At 36.5% G+C, this 8,426-nt stretch overlaps 1 long non-coding RNA gene across 1 annotated transcript in view; it reads right to left on the minus strand.

The window, feature by feature from the left end:
• Window positions 1-1,084, minus strand: part of LOC309843278 — a 125,069-nt gene extending 123,985 nt beyond the window's left edge. Inside the window, exon 1 of the long non-coding RNA XR_014300037.1 lies at window positions 589-1,084. This is a non-coding gene — a long non-coding RNA (uncharacterized lncRNA). The remainder of the gene's footprint in view (window positions 1-588) is intronic.
• Window positions 1,085-8,426: the final 7,342 nt, after the last annotated feature.

The raw sequence follows: 8,426 nt of genomic DNA on the forward strand, positions 1-8,426 counted from the left end.
ATTCAAAACAATAAAGAAATAGAATGTTTAACTTAAGGATAAATAAATCAAAATACTGGGTTAAACGTCCTTTAATAACCTTAGTTTCTAAAATATAATGAAAAGACATATCCATTTTTTAAAAATTTCCTGAAACATGAAACATCAAAAAAGAAACTGGAGATACTTTTGGTGACAAGAAAACAGAAGTTATTCAACTTACTCCCTCCGTGCAGACTCTCCATTGTCTTTCATTTTTATTCTTCCCTCCCACTTTCCTAGGCATTAACATTCACCAGAACCTTATCAGGGAAAAAAAAAAAATCAAAAAGCGGGATATTCAAACCCATCGATTCATGGTATATCTTAGCTACTCTGATAAAAGGCTTGGTGGAGAAAAGGGTTTATACTGCAAAGTGAAGTGCACCATGGATGACCTGCGAGACTGAATTTCTCCAGGCCATCGAGAGCTGACCCCAAAGTGAGTGTCTCATGGGGAAGTTCCCCTGTGAGGGTGGGAGGGAGCCTGCTTAGGAAGGCTACCGCAGAGTAGAAGAAGCGGTGGAGTGCAACATCTGAACTTTTAAGTTCGCTATGGCGGGGTCATACCTGGCTTAGAAGTGCTCAGATGGCGAAGAGGGACGGAATCTGAGGAGTGACCGGGTGCGCCGAGGATCCCGAAGGTCCAAGGAGGAAAGGGTGGCGCCAAGGTGCTACGCAGTTCCCAGGCAGGGGAGCCGGGAAGCGGGCAGAGAGCAGCAGGTCTTGGTGCAGGCATAAACTGCGAACTGCAGCGGGGTAGAGGGCCTGCCTTCCAGGGACAGGGCAGCACGCGTGAGAGACCCTCCACTGGAGGAACAGTGCCGGTCCACGCCTTTGGCGACTCTAAAATTTGGAACTTTGAAACTGTGTCACTTGCCTGAGAAGAAAAGCCTCAAACTCTGGCAGGTTTCAAACCGAAACCGGGAAACAAACACGGTGATTGGTTGCTTTTCTGGGAGGGCTCCGTGAAGGATAGGGGGTCCCAACTTTCAGGTACAAGGCTAGAGAGCCGGGCGCAGCCATTTTCATCCCGCTCATCGGGGCTGAAAGCCTTCAGGGCGCAAAACAGCGCCACCTAGTGCGACCCCAACCCTACACCAAGCCCCGCCCCCTGGGCCCGGAGACTCATTTCCAGAGAAACAAGTCAGCCTGAGAATCCCTGCAGCAGGCCCATCTCCCCCTGAAGACCAGTGCAAACAACTACCTCCCACCAAGTTTATTGATCATGGAGTGCTGCAAAGCTTCAGATCTAGGGGAAACAGGATCAGGCTTCCTTTTTACTTTTACTTTATTATTATTATCCTTATTACTTTTATTTTACTTTTCTCCTTTTTTTCTTTTATTTTTATTGCATTTTCATTTATTTTCTTATATTCTCCAATTCCTTTAAAAAATTTTTATTATTTTTTTTTATTTTTTACATGTAGACTTTTCATATATTTTGTATGTCTTTGTCTACTTTCATTTTATTATTATTTTTTTTTTTTTTTAGTTTGGGATCTAAATTCCCAAAACATACCCAGAATCTAGGTTTTGTTTTTTAGTTTTCTTGTTTGGTGTTTTTGTTTTTCTTGTTTTTTGGTTTGTTTGTTTTTTTTCTCTTTTGCTTTGTTTTTTGTTTTTGTTTTTGTTGTTCTTTTTTCTTTTCTTTTCTGGACAAAATGACAAGATGGAGGAATTCACCCTAAAAGAAAGAATATGAAGTTGAATTCATAGTCCAACATTTAATCAATACAGACATAAATAAGGCATCTGAACTAGAATTTAAAACAATGATTATAAGGATACTAGCCGGGCTTGGAAAAGCATAGAAGACACTAGAGAATCTCTTTCTACAGAGATAAAAGAACTAAAATCTTGTTATGCCAAAATTAAAGATGCTATAACAGATGTAAACACAAATGAAGACCATAAAAATAAAGATGGACAGAACAGAGAAGTGCATCAATGATACAGAAGATAAAATTATGGAAAATAAGGAAGCTGAAAAGAAGAGGGAAAGAAAAGTAATGAGCCACAAAGGTAGACTTAGAGAACTCAGCAACTTAGTAAAACATAACATTTGTATCATAGGAATCCCAGAAGATGAAGACAGAGATAAAGGGGCAAAAGGTTTATTTGAACAAATTAGAGCTGAAAATTTTCCAAGTCTGAGGAAGGACGCAGACATCAAAATCAAGAAACACAGAAAACCCATTAAATTCAACAAAAGCTGGCCATCACCACAGCATAGTATAGTCAAATTCCCAAAATACACAGACAAGGAAAGAATCCTGAAAACAGCAAGGGAAAACAGATCCTTAACCTACAAGTGAAGACAGATTGGGTTTGTAGCAGATCTGTCCACAGGGACCTGGCAGACCAGAAATAAGTAGAAGGAAATATTCAACATGCTGAATAGGAAAAATATGCACCCAAGAATTCTTTTTTTTTTTTTTTAAGATTTTATTTATTTATTTGACTGAGATCATAAGTAGGCAGAGAGGTGGGGGTGGGGTGGGGCCAGGAGCAGGGGAAGCAGGCTCCCCGCTGAGCAGAGAGCCTGATGCAGCACTCAATCCCAGGACTCTGGGATCATGACCTGAGCCAAAGGCAGAGGTCTAACCCACTGAGCCACCCAGGCACCCCATGCACCCAAGAATTCTTTATCCAGCAAGGCTGTCATTCAAAATAGAGAGATAAAGAGTTTTCCAAAGAAAACAAAAAAACAAAAACTAAAGGAGTTCATGACTACTAAACCAGCCCTGCAAGAAATTTTAACAGGGACTCTTTGAGTGGAGAAAAAAACCAAAAGCATCAAAGACTAAAAAGGACCAGAGAACATCACCAGAAACACCAGAATCACCAACTACAGGTAACATGATGGCACTAAATTCATCTCTCTCAATAATCACTCTGAATATAAATGGACTAAATATGAGAATCAAAAAACATAGACTATCAGCATGGATTAAAAAAACAAAATCAAACAAAAAAATATAAGATCGAGCTATATGCTGCCAACAAGATATTTATTTTAGACCTAAAGACACCTTCAGATCGAAAGTGAAGGATTGGAGAACAATCTGCCATGGCAATGGACATCAAAAGAAAGCCAGAGCAATCATATTAAGAGCAGATAAAGTAGATTTTAATACAAAGACTGTAACAAGAAATGAAGAAAGGCCAACATACAATACATCATTAGTTTTTGATGTAGGGTTCAACGATTCATTAGTTGTGTATAGCACCCAGTGCTCATCACAGCATGTGCCCTCCCCCATTACCCGATTACCCCATTCCCCCACATATATGTTGACTAATTGAACATAATAATAAAAAATAAATTCAAAAATTATTAAAAATTAAAATTTAAAAAAGAAATGAAGAAGGACATTATAACATAATACTATAGTGGTCCATCCATCAAGAAGATCTAAAAATTGTAAATATTTATGCCCGCAACTTGGGAGCACCCAAATAGATAAATCAATTAATAACAAACATATAGAAACTTATCAATGATAATACAATAATAGTAGGGAACTTTAACAGCCCACTTATAACAATGGGCAGATCATCTAAGCAGAAAATTATTAAGAAAACAATGGTTTGAATGACACACTAGACTGGAGGGACTTAAGAGAGATATTCAGAACATTTCATCCTAAAGCATCAGAACATATGTTCTTCTCAAATGCTCATGGAACATTCTCCACAATATACCACATACTAGGTCAACAATCAGGCTGCAACCAGTATAAAAAGACTGAGACTATACCATACATATTTTCAGACCACAACACTATGAAATTAGAAGTCAACCATAAGAAAAAGTTTAGAAAGACATCAAATACTGGAGATTAAACAAAATCTTATGAAAGAATCAATGGATTAGTCAAGAAATCAAAAAATAATATAAAAAATACATGGAAGTAAGCAAAAATGAAAGCACAACAGCCCAAAAACTTTGCAATGCAGCAAAAGCAGTCCTAAGAGGGAAGTATATTACACTACAGACCTACCTCAAGAAGAAAGAAAAGTCTCAAACATACAACCTAACCTTACACCTAAAGGAGCTAGAAAAGGAACAGCAAATAAAGCCTAAAGGCAACAGGAGAGAAACACTAAAGTTTAGAACAGAAATCAATTATATAGAAACAAACAAACCAGTAAATGGATTAATGAAACTAAGACCTAGTTCTCCAAAGAATTAATGAAATTGATAAACCCCTAGCCAGATTTATCAAAAAGAAAAAGAAAGGACCTAAATAAATAAAATCACAAATGACAGAGAAGAGATCACAACCAACACCACAAAAAAAATCAATTAGAATACAATGAAAAATCATACACCAACAAACTGGAAGGGAAAAGGACAAATTCCTAGAAACTTACAAACTACCAAAACTGAAACAAGAAGTAATAGGAAATTTGAATAGACTCTGAACCAGCAAAGAAATTGAGTCAGTCATCAAAAATCTCCCAACAAACAAAATCCTGGGCCAGATGACTTCCCAGGAGAATTCTACCAGACATTTAAAGAAAAGTTAATACCAATTCTTCTCAAACTGTTCCAAAAAATAGAAACGGAAGGAAAACTTCCAAACTCATTCTACAAAGCCAGATAAATTACCTTGATTGCAAAACCAAAGATACCACTAACAAGGAGAATTATAGGCCAATATTCCTGGCGAACATGGATGCAAAAATTCTCAATAAAATACTAGCAAATCTAAGTGAATAGTACATTGAAAGAATTATTCACCATGATTGAGTGGAATTTATTCCTGGACTGCTGGGCTGGTTCAATATTTGCAAATCAATCAATGTGATACATCATATTAATAAAATAAAGTATAAGGACAATATGATCCTGTCAATAGATGCAGAAAAAGCATTTGAAAAAATATAGCATGCTTTCCTAATAAAAACTCTCAACAAAGTAGGGATAGTTGTAACATACCTCAACATCATAAAGGCCATATATGGAAGACCCTCAGCTAATATCATCCTCAATGGAGAAAACTATGGTCAGGAACAAGACAAGGATGTCCACTCTCACCATTACTATTTAACATAGGACTGGAAGTCTTAGCCTCAGCAATCAGACAACACAAAGAAATAAAAGACATCTAAATCAGCAAGGAAGAAGTCAACCTTTCACTATTTACAGATGACATGATACCCTGTGTAGCAAACCTAAAAGACTCCACCAAAAAATTGTTAGAACTTATATATGAATTCAGCAAGGTCAAAGGATATAAAATCAATGTGCAGAAATCTGTTGCATTTTTATACACCAATAACAAAGCAGAAGAAAAAGAAATCAAGTCAACAGTTCCATTTGCAACTGCACCAAAAACAATAAGATATCTAGGAATAAATCTAACTAAAGAGTAAAATATCTCTATTCTGAAAACCATAGGACACTTATGAAAGAAATTGAAGAGGACATAAAGAAATAAAAGCATTCCATGCTCATTTATTGCAAGAACATTATTAAATTGTCTATACTACCCAAAATAATTTATATACTTAATACAATCCTGATAAAAGTACCACCAGCATTTTTCAGAGAGCTAAAACAAACAATCCTAAAATTTGTATGTGACCACAAAGACCCTGAATAGCCAAAACAATGCTGGAAAGGAAAAACAAAACTGGAGTCATCACAATTCTGGATTTCAACCTATATTACAAAGCTGTTGTCATCAAGACAGAATGGCATTGGCACAAAAAACAGACACATAGATCAATGGAACAGAATAGAGAACCCAGAAATGGACCCACAACTCTATGGTCAACTAATCTTCGACAAAGAAGGACATAATAGCCAATGGAAGAAAGAGGGTCTCTTCAACAAATGATGCTTGAAAAACTAGATAGCAACATGCAGAAGAATAAAGCTGGACCAGTTTCTTATACCATACACAGAAATAAATTCAAAATGGATTTAAGACCTTAATGTGAGACAGGAAGGCATCAGAGGATAACACAGGCAAAAACCTCTTTGGCCTTTACTGTACCAACTTACATTACTAGACATGTCAACACAGGCAAGGAAAACAAAAGCAAAAATTAACTATTGAGACTTCAAGATAAAAAGCTTCTGCACAGCAAAGGAAACCATCAACAAAACTAAAAGCAGCCTACAGAATGGGAGAAGATATTTGCAAATGACATATCTAATAAAGGGTTAGTATCCAAAATCTAAAAAGAACTTATCAAACTCAACACCCAAAAAACAGATAACCCAGTTAAGAAATAGGCAAGAAGAAATGAATAGACACTTTTCCCAGAAAGACATCCAGGTGGCCAACAGACACACAAAAAGATGTTCAGCATCAATCATCATCAGAGAAATACAAATCAAAAGCACAATGAGATACTACTCCACACCTGTCAGGATGGCTAAAGTTAACAACACAAGAAACAACTGGTGTTGCTGAAGATGTGGAGAAAGGGGAACCTTCTTGAACTGTTGGTGGAAATGTAAACACATGCAGTCACTCTGGAGAACAGTATGGAGGTTCCTCAAATTTTTAAAAACAAGAACATCGTGTGAGTGGCTCAGTCAGTTAAGTGTCTTCCCAGCTCAGGTCATGATCCTAGGGTCTTGGGATAGAGTCCCACCTCTGGCTCTCTGCTCAACAGGGAGTCTGCTCTTCCCTCTCCCTTTGCCCCTCCCCCTGCTTATTCTCTCTCTCTCTCTCTCTCTCTCTCTCTTTCAAATAAATAAAAAAAATCTTTTTTTTTAAATGTTAAAAATAGAACTACCTTAGGATCCAGCAATTGCACTACTAGGTATTTTCCCAAAGAATACAAAAATACAGATTTGAAGGGGCACATGCACACTAATATTTATAGTAGCATTATCAACAATAGCCAAACTATGGAGAAAGCCCAAAATTCATCAACTGATAAGTGAATAAAGAAGATGTAATACACACACACACACACACACACACACACACATATCCATATTACTCAGCCATCAAAAAGAATGAAATCATGTCATTTCTAATGACATTGATGGAGCTATGGTGTATCATGTTAAGTTAAATAAGTCAGAGAAAGACAAATGCCATATCTCACACAAATGCGGAATTTAAGAATGAAAACAAATTAACATATGGAAAGGGAGAGAAGTAAGAAAAAAAGAAAGAAAGAAAGAAAGAAAGAAAGAAAGAAAGAAAGAAAGAAAGAAGAAAGAAACAAAGAAAGAAAAGGCGGGGGGGGGGGGGGAACAAGCCGTAAGAGACTCCTTAAGGATAAAGAACAAACTGAGGGTTGATTGAGGGTGGTATGGGCTAAATGGGTAGAGGATGGGCTAGATGGGTGGGGGATGGGCTTGATGGGTGATGAGTATTAAGGAGGGCACTAGTTATGATGAGAACTGGGTGTTGTATGTAAGTGAATCACTGAATTCGACTCCAGAAAGCAACGTGGCACTGTATGTTAACTACCTAAAATTTAAATTCAAATAAGTAAATAAATAAATAAAATGACCCAAAAAATTAAAAATAAAATAAAACATGATGCCTCTAATACTATCAGGAAAGAGGTAATTCCACTGTGACGAAGAACATGTTTCATGAAATGTACAGTTGTTCATTAAACTTTAAGAAAATGAAGACTTCATTGGATGATCACCTCCGAACATCAGGTTTTATAACATACCAGTAAGAACACATGACTTAAAAGAAGGCGTAGATTCAAATCTCAGCTCTCTTCCTTGTTAGTTGCATAAATTTCTGTTTTCAGAATTTAGTCTCTTCACATAATGTGAAAACAATAGAACATTAATTTGTTACAATAATTAAATGCAATGAGACACTTTAAGCACCTATCACAGAATCTGACAACTAAAAGATACTAATGTCAAGGAGAATTTTGATAATGTAGCTATTCAAATAAAGTGATATAAGTCATTGAAAATTATCCAATGACCTCACCTAATCTATCTTCACTTCCCATAAAAATGACTTTTTAAAAAAATTCCACCATCTGTAATTGCAGAATACAGCATATCAAAAGAAAAGAAGAGGAATTGGATAGTCTACAGTGAAACCTATACATTTCTACCTGCAGCTCCTGTGCACACATTCACAGATTCACGGTCAAGGCACAGAGAGAATGGGGTAAGAATATTTGACTCCATTTTAAATGAAAACTCAGATGACCACTCTATTTCACAGATCTTCAATAGCAAATTTGGTGGTCAGTTACTATTTTAACAGTACATAATGGGTACATACGCAATTCTGTCATAGATTAGAGATCGCCAAGCCATTTTTTAAAAAATGTAACATATATGTACATATTTCGGGAAAAGTGGTAACAGTGAGTGACTTGTGATTTGAGGGTTGCATTGAAAAACACAAGGTTAAGTAAATATTAAGTATAGATCATTTAAACAATGT

The sequence above is a fragment of the Mustela nivalis genome (genome assembly GCF_964662115.1).
Source record: "Mustela nivalis genome assembly, chromosome: 10".
Taxonomy (NCBI): Eukaryota; Metazoa; Chordata; class Mammalia; order Carnivora; family Mustelidae; genus Mustela; species Mustela nivalis.